This window comes from Dromiciops gliroides, chromosome 5 (genome assembly GCF_019393635.1).
Source record: "Dromiciops gliroides isolate mDroGli1 chromosome 5, mDroGli1.pri, whole genome shotgun sequence".
Classification (NCBI taxonomy): Eukaryota; Metazoa; Chordata; class Mammalia; order Microbiotheria; family Microbiotheriidae; genus Dromiciops; species Dromiciops gliroides.
In genome coordinates this window covers 266,082,801-266,100,604 of record NC_057865.1, presented here as the reverse complement: position 1 = coordinate 266,100,604, position 17,804 = coordinate 266,082,801, and positions in this window count along the sequence as shown.

The following is a 17,804-nucleotide window of genomic DNA, read 5'->3' as shown; positions in this document are numbered from 1 at the left end:
ACACTCACTGACCCTATAGTCAGAAGAACCTGAGTTCAAATCCAGTCTCAGACACTTACTAGCTGTGTGACCCTGGGCAAATTACTTAACCTTGTTTGCCTCAGTTTCCTCATGTATAAAATGAGCTGGAGAAGAAAATGGCAAACCACTCCAGTGACTCTGCCAAAAACAAAACAAAACAAAACAAAACAAAACAAAACAAAACAAAAAAAAACAGTGGGTCATGGAGAGTCAGATTGACTGAAATGACTCAACAACAATAGTAAATAATAAAACACTTCCTGAAGTCAGGAAGAACCCGGGTTCAAATCCAGACTGGAATATTTACTAGCTGTGTGACCCTGGGCAAGTCCTTAACCTCTATCTGCCTCAATTTCCCCACCTATAAAATGGCAATAATAATAGTACCTACTGTACCCACCAGGATTGCTGTGAGAATGAAATGACATAGTATTTGCAAAGTACTTTGCCATCCTTAATTACTTTATTAATGATTACATTATTACTCATTGATCAAAAACTGTCATTTCATAAGTATGGATACTCTATTTTGTGTTTCCTACCAAACAGATCTACTTTCCCTTTAAGACTTAAGAGATATTTTTTAAGAGTTGGCCATACATGGGGCGGCTAGGTGGCACAGTGGATAGAGCACCGGCCCTGGAGTCAGGAGTACCTGAGTTCAAATCTGGCCTCAGACACTTAACACTTACTAGCTGTGTGACCCTGGGCAAGTCACTTAACCCCAATTGCCTCACTAAAAAAAAAAAAAAAAAAGCTGGCCATACAGAATTGCTTGTTCCAAACAGTTCACCATCCTTTCTATTGACAAAGATTTCAACTTTGACTTACCTAGGGTCACACAATTAGTGTCTGAAGCCAGATTTGAACTCATGAAGATGAGTCCTCTTGACTCCAACCTCAAAGTTCTATCCACTCAGCCACCTAGATGCCTTGTCAAATGCTATATCATCTCCATAATCAACAAACATTTATTAAGTGCCTACCATAGCCCAGATATTGTGCTAAGTGCTAAGAATACCAAGAAAGACAAAAACATGATCTTTCCCTCAGGAGCTTATATGAATATACAAACAACGTTTTACAGTTTATAAACACACATGTGTACATAGATATACTTGTTTGAGTATACACATTTATGTATGTATGTGTACATATATACATGTATACACACATATACATGTGTGTTAAGTCAATAAGTATTTATTAAATGCTGTGGGCTGTATGCTGTGCTGAGAGACTGGAATGCAAATATATACAGAAAGAAAGAGGTTCTTGCCCACAGAGAGCTTACATTCTAATAGGGGAAGATAATATATAACAGGGAACTGAAAATAGTGGAATGGATTAAGTACCCTTTGAAAAGGCATAGTAGAGGGGCAGCGAGGTGGCACAGTGGATAAAGCACTGACCCTGGAGTCAGGAGGACCTGAGTTCAAATCTGGCCTCAGACACTTGATACTTACTAGATATGTGACCCTGGGAAAGTCATTTAGCCCTCATTGCTCCCCCCCACCCAAAAAAAAGAAAGGGCATGGTAGAAAAGGTATTAGGGAGATGAATCATCAGTGCAGCTTGGAGAGGGATGAAGACTTAATAGGTCTGAGCTTCCTCTTATACATAAAATTCTCTGTCTGTCTGCCTGTCTCTCCCTCACCCCTCCTTCTTTCTCTCCATATATTATATTATGTTACATCCTATCATATATCATAATATATATGCACACGTATTTATTTTTTGTGTGTGTTTGTATCTGTGAATGTGTGCGCATGTAATACATGTAAGCTATATCCATAGTGAATGTAACACAATCTCAGAGAGAACACTCTGGTCATGAGAAACCAAAGGAAAAGTCCTCTTGCAAAGGTGGGATTTGAGCCGAGTCTTGTAGGAAGCTAAGAGGCAAAGGTGAAAAGGGAAAGAATTTCAGGAATGGGCTAAACCACTGAACAGTCCAGAGTCTGGAGGGAGAGTGTCCTGTGTGAGGAATGGCAAGGACATCAGTATCACTGAATCACACAAAGCCCTTCACAAACCCTAAGGTTCTTTCCTTACCCAGATGTCAACTATCTAATGGGATTTTCATTACCCTACACCCTAAGTCAAAGAACAGGACCAATTTTATTTCTTTTTTTGACAAAGGTCATTGCAAGATTTAAAGGGCAAGGTACAGGATAGAGTGTGATATTCCAGGCATATGACACAGTTAGCAAGGGTTTCTGAACAAAGCAATATTTCAGAGGTAATTCTGCACAAGTAACCATCAGCCGTCATGTCTAAAATAGCTTCAGGCTCTGATTTTTGAAACTGCCTGCACAGAGAGGGCAACTTAGTAGTAATAGACGTGTCTCCATCAGAAATTAAGTGTCTTTACCTATTCCAAATAAATCTTTTTCAAATTTTATCAGGGTGCCTTATACATATTAGGTGCTTATAAATGTCTGTGTGTGATTGGGGAAGTAGTATTATGGGAAAGTACACCCTTATTTAGGACTTTGATTCTCCCTGTGGGGAGTGTGAACATGCCCAGTGACCCTTATAGAGCTACATGCATACCTTATCGAGGATGAGTAATTAGCTGATGATGAAATAATAATAATTGGTTTGGGATATTGTGGATAGATTAGGGGGGATTTGGTTGGCTCAAATCTCGAGAGTCAAAGTAACCCTCCTGTGCCTGGCCTTTAAAAGGGAGTCTTCATTGCAGGGTTCTTAGGCACTCCTTTTTGGGGGAAGGGTAGGAGATTAAAGAACAACAGTGATAAATGTATGCCTGTGTCACAAAGGGGGAAAGCCTATTTATGCTCATAGTAACCCACTTCCTGGAAGCAACTATTGGCTGACTTGGAGCAGAAGCATATTGGTAAACAAATAGTTTTTTCAACTTGTATATGTCAAGAGGAGAGTTCTTGGACCCCTTTAGTTCCCATCCCCAAACTTGGAGAGATAGTAGAATATGCTTTCCCCCAAAAAGATGGAAGCCATGGAGAGGGAGACCAAGTGACCAAGCAGTGAGACTTCCTCAACCACATTTTTCTGGAGCAGTTTTGAAAATTCCTGGAGAATTACAGGAAATGGCCATCTAACAAAAGGAGAAGGAGTTCTTAAAGAGGATAATGCCCATGGTCCCTAAAACTTGAACATCAGCTAACTTAAAATGGGGAAATCAAACTACCTCGACTTTGTCCTCTGCTGTTCAGAGCAATTTGGATAGCACAGGTCTATGGGAAGCAGGTTGCCTAAGTAGCAACCCCAAGTTCATTTTCTTTCTGGGGAAAAGTCCAAGTCCCTAGTGTGGCACAATATAAATGGAGTGTGTGTCCCTGTGGTAAAAGTAAGATTTAATTGAATTTTGGGGTGGGAGAGTGTTATGCCAAGTTTGTTTCACTTCAGAGGGATGTGCAAAACATAGAGTAGCACTCTGAGTCTGTAAACTGCCTAAGGCTTCATGGGAAATATGGGACTCAACAGAGAGCATTGTTTTAATGATTTATATGATCATCAAAAGAGAGAAAGTCAAAGGATATGAACAAACAATTCTCAAATGAAGTTGAAAACTTTTTTGAAAAAAAAAATACTGCCCCAATTTTATACTTTTCTAGCATGGATGAGACTGTAGTCAAGATATTGTTGTTTGTCCTTCGTTTTCAAAGAGGACCAATGACATCACAGGATGATGTCTCGACTTGAGTGTGAATTGGATTTAAGTGAAGCAGAATTGCACAAAGTCGTCAGTCTCTCTCTTTCTTTCTTAGTCCTCAAAGTCCAATGGCAGGACAAAAATCAAGACAACTGCTAATGGCCTAGGATACCGTGGAGGAGCTTGGTGTCTTCAATGTCTAAGGGCTCCACAGAACTGCTTTAGCCCCCTTCATGGTCATTGGAACAAATTGTTCTCATCCATCCATTCCACCAGGGGAAGTCTTCATATGCTTAGGGAACTCACTGACAGGTTTGAGGTCTGTTGGTTACCCTCAATCTGGTTTAGCTCATCTGCAGAAACGGTTTTACCAGGGTGTGGCTGCTATGTATGCTACAGTTTCCTGGAGCCACAGTTGAGAATTGGAGGAAAGGTAGACACCAAAGGTGACTGAGCAGCCCTGAAAAGGTCTCAGCAAGCCCTCATACCAGAGGTGCTAGTCCTCCTGAACACCCCATATGCCCCAAGAATAAACAAACATCATGTATATAAAGAATCATGGAAAGTCTTACATGAGCCTTTGTAGAGTGGAGTAAGCAGAGACAGGAAAATAATATACACAACCACTATAACAATGTAAATGAGGAAGAAAAAAAACTGAAACTGGATATTGTAAAACTATAAAGAATAAGTGAGGTACCATAAAAGAGATATGAGAAGACAACTCACCCACTCCTTTAAAGAGGCAGGGGTCCATGGGTGGGGAACATTGTAAACAATAGGCTTTTGTGAAATTTTTATCAGGTTTGCTGAATTTGTTCTCATTCCTATTTTCTCTTTTGAAAAAGTATCTAAGGGCAGCTAGGTGTCACAGTGGATAAAGCACCGGCCCTGGATTCAGAAGTACCTGAGTTCAAATCCGGCCTCAGACATTTGACACTTACTAGCTGTGTGACCCTGGGCAAGTCACTTAACCCCCATTGCCCCACAAAAAAAAAAGAAAGAAAAAAAAAAAGAAAAGGTATCTTGATATTAGGAATGGGTTTTTTTGGAGAGGGAAAGGAAAAGATGTAAGGGGAAAATCTAGGTCATATGAAAACAAAAGTTATCAAAAAAAAAGAAAGAAAGAAAAGAAAAGGGGCAGCTAGGTGGCACAATGGATAAAGCACTGGCCCTGGACTCAGGAGGACCTGAGTTCAAATACACCCTCAAACACTTGAAATTTACTAGCTGTGTGACCCTGGACCCTCATTGCCCCACAAAAGGAAAAGAAAAGAAAACAAAAGTTATCAATAAAGTCTTCCTCAGTTCAAATCTGGTCTCAGACACTTACTAGCTGTGTGAATCTGACCAAATCACTTAACTCTGTTTGCCTCAGTTTCCTCAACTGTCAAATGAGCTGAAGAAGGAAATGGCAAAACACTGCAGTATCTCTGCCAAGAAAACCCCAAGTTGGGGTCACAAAGAGTAAGACATGACTGAACAACCAACCAACCAGGGATACAAGTACAAAGAAAGAGGCAAATCTTCTTGATTCAGAAGCCAAGCTCTCGTCTACTCAAGTCAAGTCAACCAACATTTATTAAATGATTACTATGTGCAAGGCATTGGGAATATAAATGCAAGCAGAAAAGAAGACATCCCCTGCCCTCAAGGAATTTACATTCCAGTGGGGGAAGATGAATCAAAAGGAATTGAAAAGTGGAGTATGGGGGCATGGTGGGGAGGGAAGGAGATGAAGATACCTAGCCTTGGAGTATGGTAGAAAAAGTTATATGAAGAGGTAGGAATTCAACCTGAATAAGAATGAAGATATGGTCTGCCTGACTCTTTAAAAGGAAGATTCATCTACTATGTCATAGTACCTTTAACACTATACATATCAGGTACATACTCAATAAACATTAAAAAAAATCTATTGATGTTTGGAAGCAAAATTTGATACAAAGACTAAATCCATCCACCTCTAAACTCAATAAAAGTGACCAGAAGTTCCTATCAGAATCTCCACGTTCCTCTCCATTTTCTTCCTCATTCCCCTAATTAAACCTGCTTTCCTATCTACATTTCAACATTTTAAAAACCATTTCTTATTAAATTATATTACTTTTCATTTTCATCAAATTACTAGTATTGCAAAATTCTTGGAAATTAGTATGCCTCTAATTAGGTTTTTGTATCGTCTGTTTTTAAGCATCTGAACAAATCGTTTCACCTCTCTCAATGTTCTAGACAACTCTTAACAACTTAAAGTTACAGAAGAAGTGCCAATCTACATTGGAAGAGGGGGTTTCCTCACCTGGAAGGTCCCTATACCAATGAAATCATAGGCCAAGTCCCTATGCCTATCCCTATCTTTAACTAAAACTTATTATGTTCAAAGGGAAAATGGCATGCCACCATATCATTTCCAACTCTTCCTTATGGCCATTATACCATGCTTCAACTGCATTAGAGTTGAAATAGTTTTTTGGAGGCTGGCCTGAGACTTTAACCACCATTTATAGCTTGGTTTCAATGGGAAAACATATTTCAAGTTGCAATCAGTGAACTTGACAATGAATTTTTGAAACACAGTCCATTTGCAAGTTGGGCAATGCCTTGTGGTTGTTTAAATTCTGAAAAGCCATGTCATGGTTTCTAGATTTATGAAACCATAAAATAGCATGCACTTCACCTGGCTCTACCATCATTCAGTTTTAAATCCTGAACAACTTTTCTCACATGTCTGTCCTAGAATTTTATTAGAAAAGTGATGCGACACCTAGGCATGTGCCAAGAGAAAGTCAAAGACAAAGGGGGAAAGGTCACAGAGATTCAAATGTATTTAAATCAGTGGTTTTTGCATCAGTAAATAACTGTGAGGAAAGTGGGTAGTGATCCATGGGAGGATGGCTGAATTAATTGTGGTGGGCAATATTCTTCTCCCTCCCCCATAGGAAATGATTAATGTGATGAATTCAGAGAAACTTGGGAAGACTTATCTGAACTGATATAGAGAAAAAAATAAACCCAACCAGAGTAATTTGAACAATGACCAGGATAATGTAAAGCAAGGCAATGTTGAAAAAGCAGTGACCAATCAAATGACTTCAAAGGAGAAAAGGTGAAACATGACTCCCACTTTTTAGCCAGAGTGGTGGATTCTGGTTACAGAATAAAGTATACCTTGTCAGACAAAGAGAGTGTGCTTATTTGCTTTGTTTAAATGTCCTGCTTTGTTGCAAATCAGGGTTGGGGGGTGATGGGAGATGTGGGAGAGTTGGAGGAAGTCACTGAGAAATGATAATATAAAAAATACTATGAGGGAGGGAAGGAAGGAAGGAAGGAAGGAAGGAAGGAAGGAAGGAAGGAAGGAAGGAAGGAAGGAAGGAAGGAAGGAAGGGAGGGAGGGAGGGAGGGAGGAAGGGAGGGAGGAAGGAAGGAAGGAAATTCTGAGTTTGATTCTTTTATCTGATACTTGAATAACACATGGATAAAATCACTTAATTAACCTTAGCCTCAGTTTCCCTGTTACAGAATGGGGAAAATAATATGTGTAGTATTTACCTCACAGGGCTATGGTGAACAGCAAATAAGATAATGTATACTAATATATATGTTAGTGATCATCATGGGTTCTACAATGAGAATTCATCATCATCACTATTAATGCTAAAATTAATTTTAAAAAGGCACTGTGGTATAATGTATGGAAACCTGGCCTCAGAGTAAGAAAGACCTGGGTTCAAGTGTTGCCTGTGACATATAATGGCAATATGGCCCTGGGCATTTCCCCTCTGAGGGTCACAAGCAGTTTTCTAAGATTATGAATTTAAGATTATAAACTAACTAATTTATAATCTCTAAGATTATATGCACTCAAAGAAGCATAGGTGCAAATCTGCATGGATAGAAGGAGTTTCTTCATTGGGAGTTACTTTTGCTCATGAAATCACAGATCCCATAAAAAAAACCCACCAAAATTGCCTTGATTGGGTACTGTTACAAGATGCTAAAACAGCTGTCCATTTAGAAAAACAATCCAAAAATCCATCATCCAGATGTGAGAGAAATATAGACACATAAATACACACACACATGTACAAACATATGTGCACACATACCTGCAACGACAATCATTTGGACTGACTGATTTTTTCAGTGAACTGAAAGATTAAACCAAATATTTTCATGCTGGGTCTCTTATACAGCCTGTGTGAGATAAATTTTCCCTTTGAAGACAAAAAGGGTGTTTATTATTTACTCCCTTGGGCTCCAAGAAAAGCATTCTTCTTTCAGTTTCCACCATTCTCCCCTCCATCCAATTTTATGCTTGTCATCTGATGGAAAAAATAGCTCTGCAGCACCAGAATTGTTATCTGTGTATCTCCCTCCTCTTCCCCAAGTCATAACCCTTGTACATGATTTGCAAAAATAAAGACTGCATAAGGGTATAGTAAAGTAGCATAGCCCTATAGAGCAGTGAATGCTGAAGTCTCCCCTTCAATTTCAAGATAGGAAGGAAGGAAGGAAGGAAGGAAGGAAGGAAGGAAGGAAGGAAGGAAGGAAGGAAGGAAGGAAGGAAGGAAGGAAGGAAGGAAGGAAGGAAGGAAGGAAGGAAGGAAGGAAGGAAGGGAGGGAGGGAGGGAGGGAGGGAGGGAGGGAGGGAGGAAGGAAGGGACACAAGGACACAAGGAAAGAAGGAATCCAAGAAGACTATGCTAAACTGGGCTTCCTAAGCTCTTTTTTTTTTTTTGGCAGGGCAATGGGGGTTAAGTGACTTGCCCAGGGTCACACAGCTAGTAAGTGTCAAGTGTCTGAGGCCGGATTTGAACTCAGGTACTCCTGAATCTAGGGCCGGTGCTTTATCCACTGCGCCACCTAGCCGCCCTGCTAAGTTCTTGAATCATAGAATATGAGAATCACATACTTCTATCAAAAACTTCAAAAATCATCCAGACCCTCTCATTTTACAGATGAATACAAAAGAAATTGTCCAAGGTCACATGGGTAATAAATGGCTGAATCAGGATTTGAACCCAAATATAGGATCAAACATCTAGAGCTGGAAGGGAGCTTAGAGATCTTGTAACACCCTGATTTTACAGATAAGTAAATTGAGGTCCAGAGAGGTGAAGGTCACACAGATAATAAGTATCAGGTGCAAGATTTGAACCCAGTTCCTCTAACTGCAGAGCCAGGGCTCTTCCTACTAATCCACACTGACTCCCATGTCACTATCATACTTTCACAAACACATTTCACAAACACAATACCCATTTTGGGCTCTATCTGGGCTATTTTTTAACTCTGACAATGTCAAGAGGTCTTCCCTGATCTTCTTTACTGCTAAGTCTTCCCTCTATTGATTATCTTTTCTATACAATGGTTGTTTTCATGTTGTCTCCTCCTTTAGAGTGTAAGCTCCTTGAGGGCAGAAGCTGTCTTTTGCTTTTCTTTGTATTCCCAATTCTTAGCCCAGTGTCTGGCACATAATAGGTTCTTAATAAATGCTTGTCGATTGGCTGATTATGATTGAAAACAACCTGGGAGAACTTGAGAAAGCCCAGGTCAACTCCCAGTCTATATGGTGGACTCAAATTACTGAACTGTAGTAGGTACTACAGAAATAATGGATGGTCCCCATCCAAAAGCCATAATATAAAATGCAAATTTAAACATGGTATTTCTTTTCCTGAGGGAGCAAAACATATGTTTGCCATTTATGATTATTATTAGTCATTATTCAATGGTTGCCATATACAGTCTCCTTCCCTCAGAAAATACTGAGAAACAAAGGAAGAATACAGGCATATAAATGGGCTTACCTAGTTGATAAAAGTCTAGAGAAACTTCAAGGCCCTAAAGCACTTTGAGATTTTCCAGTGGAATCACAAAGCATGATTTTTTTCACCCTACCAGTGTAACAAGAGTCTACATCATTCACTGCCCCATTAGCTGACTTTCTATTCTCTTTTCTAGTGCTCATCATCCATTGATTGGCGCTAGATGTTATGTGCTCCAGGATGGTTACAGTAATGGGTGGTGTGATTATGAAATCTATCCTTAGGGTATTTCACCCAGGAATAAAAGAGAATCTTCTTTTTGCTGCATGAGAAAATGTTTCTCAGTTTGAGATGACTTATTTTTATCTCTGGTAAGTTAAATTCTGTGCCTTGGGCATGAAGCATGCAAAAAAAAAAAATGGCTTTGAGTCAAGTGCTTGTCTAAAGAGGTTTAAAAAAAAAGAAAGGAAGAAAGGAAGAAAGAATGAAGCCTCCATTTATACCATGTGACAGACGCAATCTTATCTGCTATCTAGGCAATGTTACCAGTTCAGATCCTTTACTGTTGGGTGAATTGAGTTTAAAGGTAGATAAAATAGAGCTTTAGTTACAGAATGTAAACTGATCTGGGAAAAAAAATTAACAGGCAACTTACCTACCATGACATTGTATACAGTGCTCATGTGAATTGGGATTTGGACTAAAAATAATATGTAATTCATGTTCAGAATGTAAATGTAAATCCAAATGTCAGTAAATGTGGGCATATTAGGGAACTCCAAAGACTTTAAGGTGTCTCCTGCCTTTTTTTCATTCCCACCTCGCCCCTAGGATCATATAATCATAGATGTAGAGCTTGTATGGACCTTAGGAGTCACTTTGTTCAATCCCCTCATTTAACAGGTGAAAAAAAATTGAGCCTTGGAGAAGTGAACTCACTTGCCCATGGTTAAATAGGTTCTAAGTTCTTGGATTCAACCCCGGGTCTACCAACTTCAAATCTAGTTCCCATTCCAATATACCACATAGCTGCTGTTGTTTAGTCATTTTCAACCATGTCTGACTCCTCATGACCCCTTTTGGGGTCTTCTTGGCAAAGATAGTGGAGTGGTTTGTCATTTCCTTCTCTAGTGGATTAAGGCAAACAGAAGTTAAATGACTTGTCCAGGGTCACACAGGTAGTAGGTATCTAAGGCCACATTTGAACTCAGGTCTTCCTGATTCCAGGCCCATCTCTCTCTATCTGTTGTACCACCTAGCTGCCTAGATAGTAGAGGTCAGTTAGTCTTTGAACCATTTAACATTTGTGACTTGTTTGTTTTGCACAATTTGCTTTGTTGTATACAAGTTAAAGAACAGGAACCTAGCAACTTACTGAACCCCTTAAGAAGACACATTCAAAATCTGAAGATATAAGCTAGAAATCCATGTCGCTTACAAACCACATCACATCTGAAATAAGCTTCAGGCTCTCTTTCTCCTTCTACCATATAGGTAAGTATTCCAATTTGATATGAGAATCTTTATTGTAGGACTTCCTTTACTCATATTCATACGTTTTCATACATCTCCATAAAGGACTAAGGGAAACTTTCCTTGACTACTTATTCTTAGCTGCCTTTGAAAAGTGAAGTCAGGAAAAATGATCTATCATCTTTGTACTGTAAGCAAAGGAACAAATATAGAAACTCTCCTATCTCTCAGAGGAAGGAAGAGGAAGAGGAGGAGGAGGAGAACTGGGAGAAGGAAAAGGAGAAAAAGGAGGAGGAGGACGAGTAAGCAGGAGGGGGAGGGGAGGGAGAAAGTGAGAAGAAAAGGAGAGGGGAGAAGACAGGAGAATAGTTAAGGAGAGAGAGGGAGGGAGGGGGAGAGAGAAAGAAAGGTCTATTTTCATAAAAGAGAAAAATATACAGGAGAGCAAAATGACAAAATGGTGAGGTGTTAATGCAGAAAAAAATAAAAGCTCAGTGTAATACTGAAAGATCTTTTGAAAAGGTTTTCCTTGCATAAAATATTCTCATTTGGATTACTCTATGGCTTTGAGAAATCCAAACCAATTTAATAGTGAGAAAAGTTAGAGATCCCAATATGACATACAGTAATTTTAAGATGAGCATCTTGGTTTTTCAGTAATAATGTGGCATCTTTGCATAAAGTTCCAAGTCATCAATAGGCTAAGGATTTGGAAAGCCTAAATGTCCCTGAGGAAATATGGTTTTCCTATCAAGAAAGTGAGCTGAGGAGGAGATGGGGAGAAAAACAAATATGAAAGAGAGAAGCCTATCTCACTAATAGACACATTATCAAAAAATACAGAACATCGTTCTGCTAGCAGAGGTCCTTTAGCTAGTGCTGGTCCACATGGCTTCTCATTGCTCTGCAGAGAATAAGCAATAATAGCATCTTTATTACATTTCTCTAAAAGTAACAATGTTCCCTTCCTCTTCTTGTTGTTTTCCAGGGCTCTTATTTCTATCCACTCCTTGATATGACTTCACAATCCTTTTCCTTGCCTAACAAAACATTCCTTTCACCCTTCTTTCCCATTTGTCCATTATGTGTTCTAACTTTTAATTTTCATCTATATCTTGGTTATTCCCAAATACTATCTCCCAAAAGCCAATAGGACCTAAAAGACTGTAATGCCAATGTTATCATCCAAAGTCTAATGATGAACCATGACTTCTTCCTCTCAAGGACTGTGGATGTACAATGCGGTATATACACCATCAGAGGTGGTCACTGTTGATTTTACTTAGATATTTTTCTTTCCCACATGGGAGTATGCACTTGGGTAAGAGAGAATGACTTTGATGGAGAAGAAAAAGCAATAATAAAACTATTTAAAATTCATTATTGAAATTAGTCAAACTTTTCCCAAAAGCTCTTATTATATCAATACAGATAGATTTAGGGAAGCTAAATGGCACTATTCTGTTTCCACAAAATATACCTAAGAACAAAAGAATTTTCCACATTTATTTAGATTTTTAGATCATGAAAATGAAAATTATTCCATTTCCATAAAGATAAATCAATGCAATTTGCATGCCATCTTTAGTGAAAGTAAATATTTCATTCATTTAAAAATAAATGTTACTTTGGGCATTTATAACAAGAGTCCTAGTTACTTTCTTAGTCATAAAGACAGAATTCTATAATTTAAGGTGCTTAGAAAGGGATTCAATAAATGACCATTTTTGTGTTGAACATAATTTCTACATTCAATCCTACAAGAATTCATGGATTTCCTTTTAAAAAAAATTAGAGTCACCAGTCATGTAGTCAGTAGTAGTTACTAGAAATGGCTCACCATTTGGATAAACTGCAAACAAACCTCTTGATTTGTCAAATTACTCAATTAATATCAGTACCACAGATAAGGAATCGATGGTAAAAAGAGAGATAAACTTCAGTATCTACTGGAATACTTCTGTTACATTCACCATCAATTATTTCAGTCTTCATTAATTAGTTACATGAGACAGAAACATGTGTTCTTCAAGGAGTTGGACTCATTATAATTAAATAGGCAAGGCTTAATAGGGATCTACTTGACATATTATGTAACTCTCATACAGTATAGAATGGGTGAATTCCACTCTAGCTATTATGATGACTGTGGTACTATTGAGTTGAGAATATCAAATCATAAATAAGGAAAGGACAAAATTTTTAAAAGAAAAGAAAAATAGGCACCCTTTAGGGCAAGGCTGATCATCAAGAAAACAAAGACAGATCAAATAATCCCAAGAGAATATTTTTTTTAATAAAATAGATCACAGAAATGTATTCCTCATTATTCTGATTACTTGTATGTCTCTCACCATTTAGCTGGACACTAATTAACACAACTTTTAAGTTGTTGGTAGTTACTTTTTAATCAATCCTTAAAGATAAGTCCAGACTTTAGTGTTCCCTTTGGGTCTTGCATTTAGCACACTCAGAGCTTAGGTAAATGAGTACACAGTTTGTTTGAGCAGTGTGTGAAATATTGAGTCTTTCAAATAACCTTCAGTCTTGCTCCAATTACTAATTAACATTTCCATTATATACACCTTAAGTCTCAACTCTGCCAACGGTCAAAACAGACCAACCAGTATTTAAATTTTTTAAAGTGTTATTTAAGTAAATGGGATATTTGGAGACCTATGTCTCCTTTCTCATCTTTTAGATTTCATTCCCTCCCTTTCATTTACATTTTGAAAACCAACTGCTATAGAAATCACAAAACTCCATGAAGTCTGGTGAGACCTAGCTGCTTCCCACACCAAAGAGGGGCATGAAACCTTATCTTACAGAAATGACTGTACATGATATCAGCTTCCCTGCCTCAGGATACAGTTAGACTGAATTGTTTTCTCTGTTAGGTATGACAGAGAGAAAGGGTTCCAGCTGACTGATGGCTTAAGATGCCACATTTTCACATATTATAACCAAACCTATGCCAAAATGTCTGTCCTTTTCATATAGTAAGCAACCATGGAAAATGTGAAGGAAAAAGATAAAACAGCCTTTCTTAGATGCCTAGTAACCAGCTGGGGAAACAACAATTGTTTTCAGCCATTGGAAATGAGCTTTAAAATGAGAAGAATTATTTTTAAATTCTAATAGGTTTCATTACAGAGGTAGCATAATGTAAGGGGTAAATTAGACTGGGAAGTACTTCCATCCTCCCTACCTCAGATATTTACTAAATGTAAATGTGGACAAGCCATTTACTCACCCTGTCTCAGTTTCCAGATCTGTAGAAGGGGATAGCAACAACCTCATAGGAATGTTAGGAGGATCAAATGAAAGAATATATAGAAAGTATTTTTGAAAATTTTAAACACCATACAAATGGGAAGGATTATCAGGAGTAGTATCCAAGTTATTTGTCAATGACAAAGGTGAATTTTCCTTTTTCAGTAAGCTTGATTGATCACAGTAATGCCTTACTGATGTGTGAATACACATCATCACCATTATCATCATCACTAGTTAATCAGCAAGCCTTTATTAAACACTTCCTGTGTACTAGGCACCATCCTAAGTGCTGGGCATACAAAGAAGATGGAGTTTGTTGTCTATTGAGGAGACAATATGCAAATCATTCTAATTATATGACATACACTGAAGAAATGGAAGATCATTTCAAGGGGAAGGCACTGTTAGTAGGGTGGATAAGGAAAGGTCTCCTGCAGAAAGTTGGATTTAAACTGAATCTTGAGGGAAGTCAGTAGATGTTGATGGGCAGGAAGAGTTTTCCAAACATGAGGGACAACTTTTGGAGTTGGGAAATGGAGTGTCATGTGTGAAAGACTGCAAGAAGGTAGGTATTAGAGAAATGTAAAGAGTGTGGAGGGTGGTGAAGTATAAGAAGACTAGAAATATAGGAAGGGGCCAGGTTGTGAAGGGCTTAAATATAAGACAGAGGAATTTATATTTGATCCTGAAGGTAATAGGGAACCATTTGTGTTTATTAAGTGGTGGGGTAACATGGGTATATCTCTGATTTAAGGAAATCTCTTTGGCATCTGATACCAGGATGTACTTGAGTGGGAAGAGACTGGATGCAGGCAAAACAACCAACAGGCTATTGCAATAGTCCAGGCATGAAGTGATAAAGTCTTCTACCAGGACTAGGGCTATATGAATAGAGAGAAGAGAACAAATATAAAAGATGTTATAAAGGTAGAAACCAAAATATATGGCAACCAATGGGATGTGGAGTGAGTATGAAAGAGGAATCCATGCCATAGAGGTTCCATGATTGGGTCAATGGAACATACTGGTTTTCTCAACAGTAATAGAAAAGGTTGGAATGAGGGAGGCTTTAGGGGGAAATTTAATGACATGTTTTGGTCTTGTTGAGTTCGAGATGCCAAATGGGAATTCTAGTTTGAGATGTCCAAGAGGCAATTATTGATGTGATGTTGGGGCTTAGGAGAGAAGATGCAGGTGTACATATAGATCTGAGAATCATCAGTATAGATAAGATAATTGAACACATAGGAACTGATAGATTCATCAAGCAAGGTAATATAGAAGGAGGAGAGAACCAAGGAGATTCTTTGGATATATCCGTGGTGTAGTGGGAATAACAGATAAAAACAACAACAAAGGATACTGAAAAGAAGAAGTCAGATAGGTAGGTAGGAAGAGAAACAAAAGAACAATATCATGAAAACCTAGAGAGGAAAGTATCAAGGAGAAAAGGGTGATCAACGATGTCAAAGTTTGCAGAGAAGTCAAAAAAGATGAGCATTGAAAAGAGGTCATTATATTTGGCAATTGAGAGATCATTGATAGGACTTGGGAGAGAGCAACTTCAGGCAAATGATGAGGCCAGAAGCTAGATTTCAGAGGGTTTAGAATTAAGTGAGAGGAATGGAAGTAGAGATGACAATTGTAAAAAAAAATTTTTTTTTAATTCTAGGGGAGAAGAGATAGAGAGATAGAGTCATGAGGACTTTTGCAGAAGTATTCCATAAGCAGTATCATGTAAGCCAAGCCTTGAAGGAATGGCATAAGGATTCTAAGAAGCAGAGGAAAGGAAGGAATGTCTTCCAGTATAGTTGAAGGCAGCTTGTACAAAGGCATGGAGGTGAGAGATGGAATATATAGTTTGGGGAAAGAAAATAAGGCTATTTGATTGGAACATAAAGAATGTGAAGAAGAATAATGTGAAAGAGGAATAAGGAGGAATACTTTATTGGAAGGTCCTTCGACCTTAATTCTTGATAAGTTCCATTTACCTTCACCTCGGGGGTTCAGTTGTTATGACTAGTATATGACCAATATTCCTCCAGGCTTTTTAAAGACTCAGGATACACATTGAAACATTTTCAACTTCCCTTTCCTCTTGTATATAATACCTCCCAATGACTAATACTAGACCCTACATATTCCTTTGAAGTCTCAATAAGGAACTAAAAACACTTGCAAAGAAAGACCCAAAAAACTAGTGGTATCTTCTCTCAGGGCCACAGAAAATCCAAGTTCCCCTTATATTTCCAAAGCTATAAACTTCTCTATGGAAAATGGTGCTTATACTTTTTCATTAATATTCACCAGGAAGTCATTAGCTATCCATGGATTTGCTGGTGACCAAAGAACACCAGAAAAGAAAACTGAGGCAAAACCTTTCCTGATTCCCCTTTAGTGCCTTTTCTCTAATTTATCTTGTATAGATCTCATTTGGGCATAGTCGTTTACATGTTGTCTCCCCCAATAGACTGGGAGTTCCTTGAGAAAAGGAACTGGTTTTCCCTTTCTCTTATACTTGGTACTTAGCACAATGCTTGGAATTATTATTTTTTTAATTGAATTGGTGACCCCTTTTCTTGAATGTATCTTGCAGTTAAATATCATTTGTTTTGTCTATGGGACATGTATTTTCTATAAATCCCAGAGCTCCCCAAAATAAAGCCAACTAAGAAAAATGATGTGTCAGATGTCCCTCCCTTCCTTGTCCTTACTTGAGCAGAAGCAATGTGAGCTTCCACTTTCCAATCCGTGGTCCTAGAAATACTACTCAATTGGTTTTAGTTAGGAGCATTTTCCCCTTAAAAGGCGAAGAAAACAAGGTTGATTTGTGGGAAAAAACTCATTGATCTTCTTTATGTTAACTAGCTGAAATTTGGGGAAGGACCTGAATAGAAATAGATAGAAATAAAAATTTACCCTCAAAAGTAAGTGAGGCCAAGGCAGATCGAGCTGCATTAAATGCAGCCCAATTCAGAAAGCATGTGTATACAAAGATAAAAATGAAAGAAAAAGAAAGCTCCTGCCTTAAGAAATTTATTTCATTGTATCAAAGAACTAATAAAATAAGTGTTTTCCTTTTTTTATTTAAGTTTATGTTGCTGTTTTCAATTTATTTTTAAAGAATTTTTAAAGTTTCTACATTACATACATTTCTATATTCCTCCCATTCTGTGAGTGTTCCCTTGTAACAAAGTAAAACAATTAAGCATGCCTTCAACAGTATGCCTCATTACTCATCTATTACCTACCACCAGTCTATCAAGAGGAACCATCAGTAAGATTATAGAAAGAGAATTGGAAGGAACCTTAGAGGTAGGAGTATGCAAGTAGCTCTAAACACCCAAATTGGGAGAGGGGGGGAATATATACATTTTTTATTTTTAAAAATTATTTCTCAATTACATGTAAACAAACATTTTTAACTTTTGGGTTTTTTTTTTAATTTTGAGTTCCAAATTATCTCCCCTCCCCTTCCCTCCCCACTCCTTGAGAAGGCAGCTATTGTATATAGATTACACAAGTGCAGCAATGTGATACAGATTTATTCATGACTATGAAAAAATTTCCATAATAGCCATGGAGGAGGAAAAGGGGAAGGAGGAGGAGGAGGAGAAGAAGAAAAG